Source organism: Lagenorhynchus albirostris, chromosome 15 (assembly GCF_949774975.1).
Source record: "Lagenorhynchus albirostris chromosome 15, mLagAlb1.1, whole genome shotgun sequence".
Classification (NCBI taxonomy): domain Eukaryota; kingdom Metazoa; phylum Chordata; class Mammalia; order Artiodactyla; family Delphinidae; genus Lagenorhynchus; species Lagenorhynchus albirostris.
Genome location: NC_083109.1, coordinates 38,606,514 through 38,625,557, shown reverse-complemented (window position 1 = coordinate 38,625,557; position 19,044 = coordinate 38,606,514). Strand labels below are relative to the sequence as shown.

At 41.5% G+C, this 19,044-nt stretch overlaps 1 long non-coding RNA gene across 1 annotated transcript; it reads right to left on the bottom strand.

Moving 5' to 3' along the window:
• Positions 1-2,050: 2,050 nt before the first annotated feature.
• Positions 2,051-18,769, bottom strand: LOC132506326 (uncharacterized). Its single transcript, XR_009535783.1, has 5 exons — positions 18,643-18,769; positions 17,552-17,666; positions 14,049-14,121; positions 13,281-13,388; positions 2,051-2,149 (listed from the first exon to the last, which is right to left on the bottom strand). It is a non-coding gene; the product is annotated as an uncharacterized LOC132506326 (long non-coding RNA).
• Positions 18,770-19,044: the final 275 nt, after the last annotated feature.

Here is a 19,044-nt window from a genome sequence, read left to right as displayed (position 1 = left end):
CATGACTTCAGGCTCAAGCAGATCCAAGAATGGAACAGTCCCATCCCTGTTTTCATTATCTTTCTGATCTCCCTTGTAAGCTGTTCTGATGGAGCTTCATGTGTCACCACCTCCCCCCATTAAGCTATATTCTCAGGCTGGCAAGGCAAACATCATCATTTATCAGAGCAAAAATCTCACTCCAGTTTTAGAAAAGTCTCACTTAACTTTTCACAAAACGCTCAAGAAATCTAGGAGAGAATCAGAACTAATTTTAGGATGCCAGCGATTTTCTTTTGTTTGTGAATTTAAGTGCTGTCTTCTGGGGGTGGTGTCACTGAATTAATTCCTTGGTTGTCATCATCTTGACATACCTCAGTTTTCTGCATTTGGCCCCAAACTTGGAGGTTTGGGAATTTAATTAGAGCATCACTGAAAAATTCTAGGAGTAAATAAATCAAACTAATTCAACTATAGCCTAAGTGACAGCAAACTTTGTGAAATCTGTGCAAGGCTAGGGAGTATATATTTTGGGCATTGTGACTATCATGGTGTCTGGGGCATAACAGGTGCCAAATAACTACTTGATGCAAAGAAATTAAGTACCCCTGAAATGCTCTCCACATCCAGAAAAATAAGTCTGTGCTTTTAATTCTTATCCAGAGGCTCCTCTATGATCCAGAACATTCCCTTAAAGCAGCGATTCTCAATCTTGGTGGGTTTTGTCTCTCAGGGGGTTTTGTTAGTGTCGGGAGACATGGTTTGTCGTAATTGGAGGAAGGGTGCTACTGGCATGTACTGAGTAGAAGCCAGGGATGCTGCTAAGCCTCCTACAATGCACAGGCAGTGCCGCCTCCCCTGAAAGCCCGCCACTCTAAAAAATTATATGGACCCAAATATCAACAGTTCCAAGTTGAGAAACCCTGCTCTAGTTTGTCTTCAACTCAAGCTGGACTTGAAATCCCAGGATCTAGAATTTCAGAGGTGAAGGTATATGGCAAAGAATCTTTCCTGTGCTCTGAAATACGACTGTTTCAAGAGTTCTTGGGGAAAGGAGGCATAATTTGGCTTATCTAGGAACTCCTAGAGGAAACATCAAACATCAAGGTCATTTACTGAACTCAATAGGAGGAAATAAAACTTATTTCTCTGTCTCATTCTCTTGGCAATTTGCCTCTTAAGACTTCTTTCTGACTCCAAACCAGAGCTCCCACCACCACCACCACCCCACATTCTCCAAGTACATAGCTTGTAGAAGCTGAAAACAACTGAGAGCTCCTGGGTTGAGATGAAGACGACATGCCAGGTGGAAGTTCATCGGTTTTATAATTCACTTAGGGAAGTGTACAGTTAGTTTTTACACCTTATAAATCATCTTGAAAACATCTAATTTTTTTTCCCTTTGTTTTTAATTGAAAAATTTAAAAAAACTGCCTCATCTTAACTGTTGGGTGCATACAAGGTCCTGGTACCAGGCCCAGATATCAAAAAGCTGGACTCAACTGGACTTGGATGAAAAGTGAATTCTCCATCTATGGACATTGCAGGGAAATCAGTTTGGTTTAATTCCTAAATTACAAGACTAGAGTCACTGGAAGAAACCTCTGGGTTATATGACTTAAGGCCAGTCCTTAATGGACTTAGAAGGAAAGCAGAAGCATAACATCTTGAATCATGCCCAGATTAAATGTGGCTATTTTGATTACTGAAATAATTTCCTGTTTAAAGTGGGATTAAGTAATTATATGATAATTTCCATTTCCTGTTTAAAGTGGGATTAAGTAATTATATGATACAATTTTTTCATTTCCTGTTTAAAGTGGGATTTCCATTTCCTGTTTAAAGTGGGATCTCCATTTCCTGTTTAAAGTGGGATTAAGTAATTATATGATACAATTTTTTCATATATTTGTTGTTATTACTTCTGATAAAGTTTGGAAGAAAGTATAACATGCTCTTACTTGTCAATCAAATATCAAATGGAGTGATTAGACTGACTTCCAAGATACTAGTCAAACAACACAGATTAAACTTATATAATAGGAAAATGTTGGTATGGATTCAACTTCTGGCTCTTGCCTTGGGATACTTGGGTTCAACTTCTGACTCTTGCATTGAATGTGTGGCCATGGGAACCTTGCATAATCTTTATGGGCTTCAGTTTCTTCATCTGTAAAACAAGGAAGTTGGATTACACGATCCAGCTCTCTTTGATTCTAATTTACTCAATGGAATAATTTTAATAAGATACTATGACTAACAGAAGAAAAATGAACAACTTATATTGTTATATTGATATCTCTCAAAGGATTACCGCAAATACTCATCTAAGAAGATAATCTTTTGGAAATGTGACAGATAGGAAGTTACTGTGGACACATGCCATGGATTAAGATATGTGGTTTTGGGGTTAGTCTCTTCATTTTTTTTTCTTTTTTTTTTTAAGATGTTGGGGGTAGGAGTTTATTAATTAATTAATTTATTTTTGCTGTGTTGCATCTTTGTTTCTGTGCGAGGGCTTTCTCTAGTTGTGGCAAGCGGGGGCCACTCTTCATAGCGGTGCGCAGGCCTCTCACTATCGCAGACTCTCTTGTTGCGGAGCACAGGCTCCAGACGCGCAGGCTCAGTAGTTGTGGCTCGCAGGCCTAGTTGCTCTGCAGCATGTGGGATCCTCCCAGACCAGGGCTCGAACCCATGTCCCCTGCATTAGCAGGCAGATTCTCAACCACTGTGCCACCAGGGAAGCCCTCTCCATTTTTAAAGTTTGTAGAGTGCTGTTATTAAAGGTTCCCAGGGTTTGGGGAGATCATCACAATAGAAAATTTTGTAGTCACCGTAATCAAAGTTGAATGTAAGTTGGGAATATAGAACCTAATAAAAATATATATTGTCCAAAGAGTACCGCCAAATTCTTGGGAACTTTCTCTCAGAAGTTAAATTCTTCTACATCTTAGACTTGTTCTTAAGGATATGTGAAAACAGCCTGCACTTTTTCAACTTAATCAGGTACCTCAACTAGGTTTTTGTGGTTACAAGAAACAGAAATTAACCGCACATGCTTGGCAGGCTCCAAGATGGCCCCCAATCATCTTTGCCTCCAGATATTCACACCCTTGTAGAGACCCCTCCCACAGTGAATCAAGGCTGACACTGTGTAACCAGTAGAATATGAAATAAATGGCAATGTACAACTTCTGAGGCTAGATCATAAAATGGCATTTCAGCTCCATCTTGGTCTCTTGGATACTTCCTCAGGGAGAAGCCTGCTATCATGCCATGACGACACTCAAGAGAGCACATGAGAAACAGAGCTGAGGCCTCCTACCAACAGCCAGCACCAACTTGTCAACCGTTTGAGTGAGCCACTTGCAAAGTAGATGCCTCTTCTCTGGTCAGACTCTCAGTTGATTGATGGTTTGGTGGACATGTAACTGCAACCTCATGAGAGAGACCCTGAGCCAGAATCACCCAGCTAAGCCACTCCTGAATCCCTCACCCATAGAAATTGTGTGAGATAATAAATATTTATTGTTTTTTAAAGTTTTGGGGTAATTTGTTTTGCAGCAATAAATAACAAATATACAACAATAACATGAAATATAAATAAAAGTAATGTATTAAAAGGAAATTCAGAAATTCAGAGAATTGAAGGAAACACCAGAAAAGACTCAGGGACAGAGGCTAACTCTGGGGATCTAGAAAGTAGGAAATAATGATTTTCAGAGTTCATTTGTCCAAATGAATTGGTAATGACCATTTTTAGTTCCTCTTACATTCTGCTTGACATTCTATTAGAGATCCCAGGTACAGAGGGTCTAGTCAACTCTTGACCAAGAAAGAATGGAGTATCATGATTGGCATTCCCACTGAGTATGCAACAGGAGAACTGTAGTTCCCCAGAGGAAAACCAAGATGTTATTATTACAAAAGGAGTTATTGATGCTGATTAGGCAAAGGAAGAGATGTCAACTACCAACAGCCTGATAGTTCTTGAGATTGCCAAGTGGCTTGGTAACATCAGAGTTGATTCAACCCTGCGTAGAACAGCCATTATCCTGCATAGAATTTTTCCAAACACTATATATTCTCAAAAGTGTAATGCCATTAAAAGTGGTAAGAAAAAAAATAAGAAACCATTTCTGATTAATTTTGGAGATATTAGGTGTGGTCTTCATCTTGAGTGACTTCCACAATTGCTATTCTATATTAATTAGAATAGGCTCTAACAAGTAACGTAAAGTGTTACAATAGAGTCTTCTTTCTTGCTCAAACAGGAGTACTGGACAGGTAAATGGGGCACCAGGTGTCTCTCATCATTGTGGCAATTCAAGGATCAAAGCAAATGGATGCTCTGCCATCTTCAACACATGACTTCCAAGATTTTCTTGTGAAATAGTCCCATTTCAGCCAGTCAGTAGGGGGAAAGGTCATGGAAAAGCACAAATGAAATTTTTTTATGATTCAGTCTTACAGGAATGACCATTTCTTCTAACATCCCATTGGCTAGAACACAGTCACATGACTCCACCTAATTGCAAGGGAAGCTGGGAAATGTAGTCCCCAGCTAGACAGCCACATCCTAATACAACTTTATATTAAGGAAAGAATAGCATGGGTTTTTGGGTGATCTCCTAGCCATTTCTGCCACATATTAATCCCTTGGTCACTTCTTATTTTTTGTCAGCCCAGTATGTATTACATTATTAGTTTCCTTGGAGAGTAATAAGACCCCTGCTCAATACAATGTGCACACAAATGAAATCCAGGGTCTCTTCAAGATATTTACAAATGAACAGTTGGTTTTAGGACATGCCTCTCATACTGGTTAGGGCTTATGGTGTTTCTGATCCCATCATCATTTTAGGAATATCAGAGTGATTTTCAGCTCTATACCATAAAATGTGTGACATGGAAGTTTGTCCCCGTGGCATCAGTGTTGGAAAAAGTGCCAGATCTGGTTGCCACAGTTTTTCCAGATAATTGCAGTTTTGCTTCATTAACTCTTATTCAGCTGCAGGCTGACATGAGGCCTCTGAACCCTGGGTTATTTCAGTTCCTAGAATCTGTGGAGGCATCTTGGCTCAAGATACAGATTGGCTAAAAATACCGAAAAAAGAGAGAAAGGTATAGAGTCTACTTACAGCCAAGTACTGCACATGCTGAGATGTAAAAGAAAGCATTCCAGGCAAAGCATGAGTTTGGGGGCAGGGGATGCCAAGTTATTTAAAATTCATATGACTCTTTATTCAAGTAAAGTCACTGGAGGAAGTCCACTATAAAAGTGGAAATCTTGGGTTGAAGTTTGTGCTGCGTGTGTATGTGTGGACAGTGGAGAGAGGTGGCCGAGTATTTAGGGACCAGATCCCTAGCTGCTGCTTCTCCATGACTGCTCCAATCATTTACCTCATGGAACAAAAATGTTTAAGTCACCAAACTAGTATCTTAGGGCAAAGTAAGTAGGGCCTGCCTTAAAAATAACCAACCAATGGCCATGTTGCATTTGTACCTGCATGTCATGAGATGCTTTTCAGAGTCTTATTAAATAAATATATTGATTGTGGCAAATAGTTTGTCTGATAGAACTTAGAAGAGAATGATTAAAAGTGTAATTATATCTCTGAGAGAAGCTCTTAGTACTGGAATTGCAAGTGACTTGTTTTCCCACATTAAACTCCTGAATCCAACATAGTTAAGTTGTGAATGTCTAACTAGTATTTCAAAAGTAATATACAGAATAGACAGACTCTGATTTCCCCAGAGAACCTGCTCTGCTCTTCGTATTTCTCTTATCAGTTACAACAAAATGATCTGTACATTATCTCAGGCCGTCAACTCAAGGGTATCTTTTAGATTTCTCTCTGTTTCCCCACCTACTTCCAGTCTACATATGTCCTGTTGGCTCTGCCTCCAAAATTCTGATCTGACCACATCATACCATTTTGGCTGCCACCCTCGGTCCCCGGATACCTGCAGTCACTTTCTATTTGGTCTCCCTACTTCCACTATTACTTCCCTAGAATCCATTTTTCATGTGGCCGCTAGAGTGATGGTTTCTAAAATCCAGATCATGTCCAAATCAGATCATGTCACTTCCCTGCTTGAAAGCTGCCAATGCTACCTGTTGACATTAGAACACAACACAAATTTCTTACTCCTGCTTTTAAGACCTTATTACGTGGTCCTTGTCTAAGTTTTTGATCTCATATTTCTCTTCCCTTTGTTTGCTATGCTCAATATACATTGACCATTTCAGTTCTCAAAATCTTCAACTGTGTTTCTGCTTCTGAGTCTTTGTGCTGGCTTTTCTGCTGCCTGGGACACCCTCTCCCCAGATCTTACTATGCTTTGTTCCTTTTGATATTTCAGGTCTAGGCTTCTTTAAAAAGGCCTTCTCTGACCACCTCATACTTTATTCCATTACCCTGTTCTCTTTGCTTTATTACACTTAGCACTATCTGAAACTATTGTACTGAATTTCAGTTTTTATAGTTCACGTCCCATGAGTAAAATGAAGCTTCCTAAGAACAAAAACACTTATCTGTGTTAATCTCAGCTGTGGTGTGTATCCTCAGCATCTACAAGATGCCATATAGTAGGTGGAATATAGTAGGTGTTTACTTTGATAAACTGCTTCTCCAGGATGCAGGGCTCAGTTTGCAGCCTAGAAATGTCCTAAGGGATATAGAGGAGTCCCTAGCAATTGAGAGCAGAACAGGGAGAAACCATCAGACAGACCTCACCAGAGGAAGGACATATTCCTATCAGAAATGGCTATGCAGGTTGATGGGTGCTTATATGACCCCCAAAGCCTGAAACAGTTGCCTTTCATCCTTCACTATTCTTCCCCTTGAGGAATAATAACATCTCCAAAACAAGCTGGGAGTCATTGGGTCCATTATTCTCCTTCATTTCTTTCCATATCTGCAATAAATGACATTTAAGGGAAACAATGAAAAACGGTTTACTGTTTCCTACTGATAAGAGCAGAATTATTATAGTCAGACTGTTGTACTACACCACTGTAGTCCAAAACTGAAGAAGAAATGCTTCGGAAGGTGATCTGCCTCATAAAATCTCTTGACAGCAGTCTGTCACACTTTGGAACAGCAATGTATACTTAAAAATAAATGGAAATGGGGAGATACCCTTGACTCCAACATGAATGTCTTAAAGGAGACTGATGATAATTACATTCAGATGAGATATTTTTAACATGTCAGAAAACAGACCATGATATTTCAAGCATTGACCATGATGTTGCAAGCAATATCACATTCATGACATTTAAATCATTTATTCCCACCAGCATCCGTGGGTTGGCTGGGGGTCCACGGACCGATTGTGTGTTCAGTTGGCAGCTCTGCCTTGAGCTAAAGGTCTGGCTTAACTTAGCTCCTCACTCAGGGCTGGGCTCTGGCCTGCCCTAGTGTGTTTCTTCTGGAGTCCAGAGAATTGCCCTGGGGAAGTTTGTCATGGGGATGACAGAAATGCCGAAAATCAAGCAGAGCCTACTGAGACCTAGACTCAGCATTGTTCCACAGTTACTTCTACGCACATTCCATTGGCCAACACAAGTCGCATGGCCAAGCTGCCCCAAATCAAGGGTAGGGAGGGATACATTTCACCTATGATGAGGTCACAGAAAGGATGTGGGTACAGGGAGGGATGAAGAATTAGAGTCAAAAATTCAATCCAGTACAGTGTATAATCTAATAAATAAGCCCATAGAAAGTCCTGCCTAGTAGTGGAGTATATTCACGTATATGTGTAAATGCATACTTTCCATAAAATGTATATCAACATTTAAGACCATTCTAACAAGGTAACCTGATCTCCCTCAAAACTAGGTTTCAATGGTGAGCAATTTTGTAAGACAAAATTATGATGAATTCCTTGTAATTATTTCTAACCAGGAGTGCCAGTGGCAAGACCTCTTTTTGAAGAGTTGGCGCATGACTTGTTCTCCTGCATAAGCATTTTAATAACTCCCAGCTATTGAGACATTAATTTTTTTTTTTTTTGGCTTAGGAGACAGGCCTTGGAAACAATATTATTTTTCAAAGTGTTTTTTTGTTTTTCTTCACTCCTGTCATTCAAAGGGAGGCCTCACATATATTGACGAGTCTCAGGATGGGGTGGCAGATAAAAGTCTTTGGAAACCTTTGACAGGGACACTTTGGTTTCATTCAAGTGGACTTTCCCTGTTATGTGCTGCTGGTTTGGGGTCTGGAGCTCTGGCTCCCATTCTAGATGATTTGTGGTTTGTTTCCCACTCTCTAAAAAAACTGGGCTGTTATTTCTGTTCACTGTCAAGGTCAGTAGATGAGCCAGGTCTTCTTAGAATTTCAGAGGAACCATCCTATGGATGGTAGTGATGGGGGACTCGATGGTCCCACGTCTGCCTTTCCCTCACTCCATGTTCCATTCCAGGTTGCAGGGCAGTCTCCTGTCGAGACTTGTTTCAGGACTGGGTATCAGTCATTTATACACAATGATGAGTCACTTCTGTAAAGGATATTAACATTTAGGGCTCCTTAAAAAATTATGGGATGGAAAACTTTACCTGAAGCAGTAAGAAGTTACTGAACTCGATATAAACAAAGAAACCTGGGTGGACTGAAAATCTAGAACAGAGAGGGGCAGTAGAAAACCAAACTATATGTATATGTATATGTGATATGTAATGTAATACACACGTGTTACATATAAATATGTATACAAATCATATAATGTATAAAAATTAAGGAAATTTAAAATGCAGTATGTAAAAATATACTTTTTCCAAAAATACATATAAACCCAAAGCTACTTATTAAATACAGTCATGTTGCATCTGGGATGAAGGGAATGAGGATAGAGAATAGAAATGAAAGAGGGACTTCCCTGGTGGTGCAGTGGTTAAGAATCCGCCTGCCAATTCAGGGGACACGGGTTGGAGCCCTGGTCCGGGAAGATCTCACATGCTGCGGAGCAACTAAGCCCATGAGCCACAACTTCTGAGCCTGCGCTCTAGAGCCCGTAAGCCACAACTACTGAAGCCCGCGTGCCTAGAGCCTGTGCTCCACAACAAGAGAAGCCACCGCAATGAGAAGCCAGTGCACCGCAATGAAGAGTAACCCCCGCTCGCCACAACTAGAGAAAGCCCGCGCCCAGCAACAAAGAGCCAACACAGCCAAACAAATATATAAATAAATAAATAAAAAGAAACTGTATTAAAAAAAAGAGAGAGAATAGAGATGAAAGAGAATAAACAAATCAAATAGTTAAGGATGTGGTACAATGATGATCACATACCAGGAAATGAAGAATATGATCAACTCAGTCACCTGCCACTGAGATCAGAACCAAGCAAGAAAAGAAGAAAGGCGGGAAGGAGCCTAGGAAGACAGGAAGGAAAACAGGAGGTTTGCATACCTGTTATGGCATTTTCAGATGGTGGCCTAGCAGGAAGGAAAATATTTACCATTTGGGGCTGGTGAGCCACAGCACCCAAGGCACCTCATCCAGCACCCACCACATGGTTAAGCGCTCATTGAGTACTTTTGAACTGCATTGAACCTAACTGCCTCAAGGAGGCTGACTTCCCTGAATCCTTGAGTCCACATCCTTTAGGCTGACTTTATTCTCACTGTGAAGAACTGCCAGAACAAATGTTAGAAAGGATCATAAAGTCCTTTAATCTAACCACATCCAGTAGAGGACACTTTGTTTTTTGTTTGTTGAGGATCCACTCCTTGTCTTCTGCTGATGGGTCTCACATTTACTCTGGGAGAGCACCTCACCCCACTCTCATCCTATATGATTTGGATAAGGCTGAATTTTCCCTACTTGACCTTTTTGGAAGTGAACCAGCCCCACCATTGGAGTGGGATTTTTGTTTTTTTTTGAATTTTTGACTAATTCTTCATCCCTCCCTGTACCCACATCCTTTCTGTGACCTCATCATAGGTGGAGTGTATCCTTCCCCACCCTTGATTTGGGGCAGCTTGGCCACGTGACTTGCGTTGGATGTGTGATCCAATTCAGGACAATGTGATCTCAATTCTAGGACATTTGGGGAGAAAACATATTTCAGAAAAGTGGTGTGTTTCTATGGGGATTTCTATAGGATATATAAGGTTTGAGAGCCTAGGGCCACCATACATGAAGAAATCTTGCCTGAAAATTAGCCAGTGCAGAAAAGAGACAGAGAGATTCAGAAATAAGGAGGGAGGTAAGGAGGGAGGGAGAGAGAGAGAGAGAAAAGGAGGGGAAGGGAAGGGAGGAGAGGGGAGAGGAGAGGAAAGGAGAGGAGAGAAGGGAAGAGAAAAGGAGAGGGAGAGATAGGGAGATATCCTGGGTGTTACTTGCTTAAGTAGGTTTGAGTTGGACTTTTTTTTTTTAATTTTTTTTTAACCACTTCAAACCTTAGGAGTGGTGATTAACACATCCCAGAGTGAGTACAGCTCCTTGGAAATTTCACCCTCCAGTTGAGCTTCACTGAACTCATAGTGACAAGAACCCCCTCACATTTCCAAACGACCTTGCCCATCTCTGTACAGCTTGAACTATCAGGAAAATTTTATCCAATGTCTATCTTCCTGAAACTTTCCGGCATTGGTAGCCATTTTATAACTTACAGCTGCATAGAAAAATTTAATCCTTCTTTCAGCTATCATGTACCCACTTTGTCTCTTCTGCAGTGAAATACCTACCCCATTCTCGGGTTAAATCTCCAGTATCCAAACTAAATGCCATCAAGAACTTTTCTCATACAATAAACCAGTCTTACATTCCGTGTCTCAGTTATACTACCTGTGTCAATAATTATTGCTACATGACAGAGCGCCCCAAAATTCCAAAATTCAATGTCTTAAAAATCAGTAAGCACATATTGCTGTTTTCATGGCTCTGGGTCCCTTGGATGATTCTTCTGGTCTTAACTGAGATCACTGATGCATCTGTGGTCAGCTGTAGATGCAGCAGGCAGCCTGCTGATCTTGAGTGGACTGTCTAATATATATAGTGGTCACTTGTCTACCGACTGGTTTTCAGTGGTCGTGACTAAGGCAACTGGTTTCTCCTCCACGTGGTCTCTCACTCTCCAGAAGGCTAGCCCAGGCTTGTTCATGAGGAAGGAGTTTTCTGGAAGAGCAATACATGCAAGGCCTGGGGAGGCTTGGGCTCAAAGCCCATCACTCCTTCACCTTCTGTTGGTTAGAACAAGTCATGAGGCTAGTCCAGATTCCAGGGGAGGAGAAATAGACTCCACTTGTTAACCGGAGTTGCTTCAAAGTCCCATGGCAAAGGGTAGGGTGGAGCACTGGGGCCAGTTTTATAGTCAATGTAGCACAGAGACTAAAACCACAAACAAGTCCTTTAGGAGTTGTGTGGGGAAAGAAAAAGCCATCCTTCTATCCTCTGTCCTTCTAGATTCTTCTGGCTGGTTTAAGAATTAAATTTACAGGAGATAGGTTAGCAGGAGAAAATTAATTTCAGTTACGCACGTGGCGGTGGGCTGGGGGGTTCCATAAGAGCATGGGTCACAAGGATGGTTAGGCAATTGAAGCCTATACTCCATCTGAGAGAAGGACAAGGGGGTAGGGTATTTGGATGTAAAAGGGAAGGAAGTTCTTGAGTTATTTGTAATGAAATGGATGGACCTAGAGTTTGTCATACAGAGTGAAGTAAGTCAGAAAGAGAAAAACAAATACTGTATGCTAACACATATATATGGAATCTAAGAAAAAAAAAAGTCATGAAGAACATAGGCGCAAGACAGGAATAAAGACACAGACCTACTAGAGAATGGACTTGAGGATTTGGGGAGGGGGAAGGGTAAGCTGTGACAAAGTGAGAGAGTTGCATGGACATATATACACTACCAAACGTAAAATAGGTAGCTAGTGGGAAGCAGCCGCATAGCACAGGGAGATCAGCTCGGTGCTTTGTGCCACCTGGAGGGGTGGGATAGGGAAGGTGGGAGGGAGGGAGATGCAAGAGGGAAGAGATATGGGAACATATGTATATGTATAACTGATTCACTTTGTTATAAAGCAGAAACTAATACACCATTGTAAAGCATTTATACTCCAATAAATATGTTAAAAAAGAAAAAAAGAAAAAACAATCACAAGAAAAAATAAAAAAGGGAAGGAAGGCAAGTTACAGGAAGATGAAAGAGAAATGTTCGGTAAACAGATGTCTGCTGGGCCATGCAAAGACAATGGGACACAGAGAGGACTTTGACCAAACAGGCCTTACTAAGTTTTCCCCAGTCTACAACACCAAGTTCACATTATATTTTATTTATCTATAGGCTCTTTATCTAAATTCTTTGAGACAGTTAAGGGGAGGAGGTAAAAGCTCTTCCTGAGTCTTTTGTTTCTTAAAAACAATCAGCCCAAAGTAATCTTCAAGCCAAAGAGATACATTTTGGGGTAGCAACTTTTGTTCCCCTATGGTTTGATTTCATTAAATCTGCATTCTGTTTGTGTCTAATCCCAAGGTCTTAATCAGGATCAAAAATCACTTAAGTAAATTTGGCAAATCATAACTTATCTCCTAGCTCTTTCAACAGTAACTAAGAAGAAACATAGAAAGCAGAAAGAGCTAACCTCTATTTCAAATTCTCAATTGGTTTAAACATGTTGCATTTTATCAGGGTTTGGTTGAGGGAATAGAATGACTTTGGCTCCTGTTAAGATGTATTGAGTAAAGACCTTCTATTCACTTTCTGTCAGGAGCAAATTAGCAAAACCAAACCTTGGTTTGTGTATTTGTGTATTTGTATGTGTATTTGTATTGTAAGTGTATTTGTAAATATTGAAGACCTGCTCCAGTTTTCAGAAGACTGTCCTCACTGGCTTTACCTTAAGTCTGCACTGGATGATGATTTAATACTGAACAGACAGCTCTCTTATCAGATAGGGTTGGTTCTTCTATAAACACACATTCATTCATCCATCCATCAAACCAACATTTACAAAGTGCATCTTGCACAGAATAATATCGATTAGGCACACGATACAGTAAGTTAATGATTGTGACTTATCATGAGAAGGCAGGGTGGGCTTTAGCCTTTCTTTTTTTCTTTGAAAAATAACCAAATATTAATGGGACCTTTGAGTTGGGAAGAGCCTGCCAGGTCTGTGATGACTGGTTATAAATGTCATGGAAGGGACTTGCCCAGTATTTGTTGGGGACATGAGCTTTTGTGACTTTCGGTCTTACCTGGTTTAATGTTACTGGGACTGGAGCATGGAGCTTACCTTCAGTTTTGAAGTCATTTAGCATTTGACTCTAAAACACTTTTGACTTACGGAATAATATTCCAGAGCCTGGTAAGAAGGTTCAAACAATCTTTTCATCATAAGCAAAGTGGGAGATGAATCTGCAGCTAACTTTGTTGGAATCGGTTCCTGTGGGGTCTGTCAAAGTGAAAACACAGAGTCAGGCACTCTGTAAATTTAAGACTTTTCTAGTGGGCATTGGCTATATATGATTTTGCCCTTATATTTTAAGTTATAAATAATTCTGCTTATTTAAAAAATCCAGGCTGAAGGGACCTGGTTACATTAGAGATTATGTCTAATTCCTCCTAGTAACCCTAGAGAATTCTCTTAACTGAATTTATTCATCAATAAGTATAATGATTGTACTAAATAAGTCAATCTTGAATCTTCCTCTTAGATTTATAAGACTATATATTTATGCTGTTTATGGGAACCTCGGAGCCACTCTGCCATTCTGGGAGGGTGGACATCAGTGGCTTCATTTTACACACGAGAATGCTGAGATCACAGCCAAGGTGAAATTTGTAAGAGTAGAATCTAATATGGGAACTTGGAATGCTATTAAAAAGTCTTCCACAGCTTGCATCCAATTCTTCCACAGATTTCAACAGGGCATTGCTCTAGAGAGCTAATGGCTCCCAAAGATGCTTTGATCATAGCAAGATATTTAGTCAAGTTACCACCATCCCAGGGGGATCGATTCCCATCTGATGGGCCTTCCAGATGCAGGGGCTCTTTCAAATGTGTGTAAGTGAACCAAACAACACTGTTTGGTCTGGCCATTAGTATACTTACCATCACAGAGAAAGGAAGACACACAAAACCACAGTCCATAGACCTTGACCTCCATGGGTCCTGGTTTCCTTATCTGTAAAATGAGAGGGTTAGACTAGATGGTACCCAAGGTCCCTTCCTGTTCTGAAGTTCTGAGATTTCCTTTCCTAATAAGATCAACAATTGAGTTGTAGATAACAAATAGATTTCCTTTCCTTTTGGCCCAGTTTGAGTCAAATATTAATAAAGAGTCATTGCATACTAATTTATTTTTCTTCTCCATTCTAATATTTTAATTAAATGTCTACCTATTAAGTGTGTTTTCTGGGGAGGGTACTAAGACCATATAACCTTTTCTAAGCACTCCAATATAGAATGCAGACACACCATGAGCAATAAACCATATTACTCAGGCTTCTTCTCAGGCTTACTAAAGATAGATTTGGGGTTTTCTAGGAATGAACCAAGGTTCCACTCTCTTAAGGACTTCTCATGGGAAAGGATGGCTGTGTTCCTGTGAACTGTGTAGTGAACATTCTCAGTCACCATCAAATCCTGTTTATCAAAGCAGTGCTTCCATACTCCAGCTGCTGTGAGTGTCCAATGATAGGTGCTCTCTCTGTCCACCACCCCTTTTCTGAAGGACTGCCCTTGACCAAAAGTGCCAACTTCCCCAGAAGTTTATTTCCTCAACCTGGGGTGTCCTGCAGCTAGTATCTAACTGATGGCAGTGACCAAAGGCCAGCTCCTTGTCTCCAGGTGAGAGAAACTCTAGTGTAAACCCAGCTCCAGAACTCTCCATGGGATCAGGTGGAGGCTAGACTTTAGGTGAGACCACATCCTAGCTCCTTCTTCTGTCTCCTCTACTTCTCTTGCTCTCTTTTTCCTGAGAGACCTCTCGCAATGAATCACATACACTCCAGTTCCCTTCTCAAGCTCTGCCTTGAGGAAACGTGGCCTCGGGTCCTACAGCCACATAGCTCTCCCTTGGAGTTCAGGCATTACTTCCTGAGACTGTTTTTCCAAGTTTTCATAAGTCTTCATAACTATTTACATCTCTACACATTCAGGAGCCTTCATGGAGTAAAGGAAGGCAGCCACCCACTGTCCTGAGAACATGAGGGCACCTTGGGAAGTTGTTCTGGATGCACACAGAAACTTCCCTCAGACCACAGTCTGAGGAAACAGGACTTGGATGCTAAGTGGAAACTCTGAAGATCCCAGAGTGGCAAAGCAAAGGATCTCAGAGCCCCTTCTTAAGCCAGCAGGTCTCTGGTTGGCCTTTCACCAGTCCACCATCCAAGAAACTCATAACTAGAGACACTGTCCAGAGGGGAGGAGTGGATGCTGGTAGGTCGAGGGGCCACCACGCCAGGGTACCACAAGGGGAAGGTACCAGGGGCTGGAATCCAGTCTCACATCCCCTCAAGACAGTCTATGGCAACAGGGGCTGGAGCAGGAAGGGAAGCAGAATGAGCCTTGGAGGGAGATAGGATTTTGTTTCCAAAAGCACCGGGGAGGGGAGAGGATTCCTGAGAGTGAAGCAGAGGTGAAGGCTGAAGGCTGGCCCTGTCTAGGGAGGGCCTCCTCTCAGGCTGGGGATGGGAGGGCAGTGATTGGTGAAGATGTCGCCCTTCAGGAAAGGTAATAGGCAGCTGTTGTGAGGAGATGGCAAAGCTGTCGAGAGGAAAAAAGGAGACCCTGGATTTAGGGGTTATATGTGCTTAGATGGTGGGCCCCTGAGACATTCTGTGTGACCTGATGAAGGAAGACCAGGCAATAGTCTCTCTCCTATGGTGCCTGAGGAGGTCGGAAAGCAAGGACAGCCTGGGTTCAAATATCAGTGCGGAGGCTTATGATCTGTGTGGTCTTGGGGAGGTCAGTTCTGACATCTCTGAGCTTGTCTCCTCATCTACAGAAGGCAGAGAATGGTGCCTACCTTCTAGGGTGATGAAGGTCAGCTGCTTTGTCTGTGTAAAGTGGATGCAGGCATCTGTGAGTTAAAGGCTTTTGCACTGCTTAACATCCCTGGATTCTGGTACTGCCCTGGACCAGACCTTTTTCCTCAGCTCAGAGAAGTTAGGTTTTGGAAACAGATTTTCAATGGAGTAAAAATTAACTTTCATTAGTGGGCCAAATAATAGCCAACACAGCCATTTTCTACCAAAGATGTATTTGCTTAAACTGCCTGTGGTTTCACTATATATTTATTTATTTTTTATTCTCTAGCTTACTGCTTTCAATATGTTATTTGTACATAGGTCTTTGAACCTTGAAAATAGGTGGAGAACAGAGACGAGACAGAGAGACAGAGGGAGAAACAAGTGCTTCAGCTTCTCAGTGAAGACTCATGAGTTCATTTATGCTAAATAAAGCAATGATGCTGTTTGCTGTCTGCAAGGAAGCTGTTTACTGCAAGGAAGTGGCAGAGACTAGAGTGGGCAGCAGGAAACAGAAGAGAGGAAATGGTTTATAAGCCCCCAGAAAAAATATACAGATAGAAGTTGATGAAAAGTGCTGGGGGAAAAGGGTGCCTGATGTGATTCTTTTTCCAAAAGCGAAAGGGTATCATATGGCCAGGACTCACTTCTCTCTGCTGTTTCACATTCTTAGCGTAATTTTGCTGATTTTGAGAGGGCAACTCTAAATGCTTTAGAATCCTCAAAACCCTACTGTTGGTGAACAACTAAATGACTCCTGTGAATTTGAATTCTGCAAAAGGTGAAATCAACAGAAACTCGGAGAAACATGCAAAGGAAAGAAAACTCCAAGGACTTACTAGCTATTTTACAAACCAAAGCTAGGCTTCTTTTTTATTTTTTTCTTTTTCCTTTTGCTTGATCACAAGACAGTCCAGAGCAGGGAGCAAAACCCAGGGTTCACACATATATTTATTTAGTTAGCAAGGCATTCCTGTTTTTATAGCTCCAAGTTCTTAACTTTCTTGTTAGCAAATGTTAACAAGGTTTAAAATGTATAAACGGAGCTGTGGCATGTAAAAAATGTTGGCCTATCCTGGCTCCTTCTTCTTTTATACCCATGTTCAATGAAAACATCCTACTGACAGGCAGAATGTCTGGGCAACTTTATAGATAGTGTTCCCACCTCGGGGCCACAAGGTCACAGATTTGTTCCTGATTCTACTTTAAAAAAACATTCAACAATGGTAAGTTTGTATGTGCTTTTATGGGAGGGAGCTATTTTATATGATCCAAGATCTTAAAGATACTCCAAGGAATGTTGCATATATGCTAGGCTGCGAATTGGGAAGTCTGCTATGGTGCTCGCTATGAAATTGGGGAGCTTCGCTGAATCACAGGCAAAGACTGACTGTAATAATTCTCAGACACTGTGTCTACCCAAGGCCAGAAAGCACTTTGTTTTCATGGTGGTAATCAAAGTGCTTGAAAGGCATTTCAACCTGCTGTTCCAGTGTCAGTTTGCAGTGGCCATAAAAATGAAACAAGGCAAGAGGCGCAAAAAAAAAAAAAAAAAGGAAAAAGGGAAAAAGAAAAAAAACAGACCTCACTGTAATCACACAGACGTTTTGTAACTACCTTAGACACTGCAGGCCTTTCCTTCTTGGGTCGGGTGTAAATATGGCTTCTGAGAAGTCGTTCTTGGAATCCCCGAAGGCCCCTAAATAGGGAAGTGAAATAAGCCATCAACGCCATAATGAGCAATAAGCACAGAGGCACTCCTAATAGAGGGGATTAGGAAATAGCCCCGTTGGGTGGTTACCATGATTTTCAGAGGCATGTTGACCAAAGAACAAGGCACTCCAAATCTGATTCCTGGGTTCAATTACTCCTTCAATCTGAGTTGGCCATTATGACTTTCTCTGCCTGATAGCCTTTAGGAGAAGTATTGTGTCAGCTATAAGCCTAGATCTCAGCAAGGTTTTGCATTTCCACTTCTTCACTTAGACCCTGCCCAGCCATGTGAACAATCCAGGCTACTCACCTGACGGATGAGAGACCCCATGGAAGCTAGGGGCCATCCCAGCCAGGGTCACCCTAGGCCAGCCAGCTCCTAGTTCGCCTGGCTGACCAAAGGACTGTAAGGAAGTGATCGCAGATTCAGAAGGCAAGGATATAGACTCTACCTCTTGATGCAAAGTGGCAAAGTCACATTGGAAAGGGGCAAGGATACAGGGAGAGGCAATGACTTGCAGTTATTTTGCACAATCTTCCACATCTACTGCACGGTGCCACTATGCATATTGAAGGACTAAATATTTGCAAAGCATTTAAGAGTAGTGTCTGCACAGAATAAATGCTCAAGAATGTGAGCTAGCATTACTGTTTCTAAAATAGATGCCATAATGCGTGGGCGGCCTACTTAATGCCACTCTGCCCCTTACTCTTAGGAACTGATACTGACAATTCTCACAAACCCATGGTTCACTCTGGCAGCACACACAGGAACTGGAGTGAGAGAAAATGCAATCAAACCACATAGTGTGTGTTAATATACCCCTAACCATCTTTCTTTCCTTAATGGAAGCACCCCATTTGACAAGTCTCCCCACCTCACCCCACCCCCAAAAAAAGTATACGTTGTCTCTTCTCTTCAGACATTGACCAAAGGTTTCAATGGTAAAGATGACTCATACCTTAAAGAACGGGAAGAATTTCCTTTATTGCTTCTCAATCCATTGTCTCGCTCTCATGAAATTGCTGAATGACACCAGAGAATATAAAACCTGCCGAAGAAATAAGCACTGCATGACATGTGGCAGGGTTTCCAAGTCATCAGGAAAAACCTCAGATCAACTTGTTTCTCTGGAGACAGCACACATCCGGGGCTGTCCCGGTACCCCAGGACTCATAAAGCTCCTATCTCCAGGGCACAGGTGAGGCCTTCACATTCTTTGAGAACAACAGCCTGTTCATTTCCTCCATGGCTATAAAGTGGCTTTATTGGACTTCAGTATCTAAAGGAAACAGAGCTCTGGGTCAGAGGGCGCTTTTAGCAAGTCACTGGCCCCATTTAGAGACCAAACCTCAGGGATGTG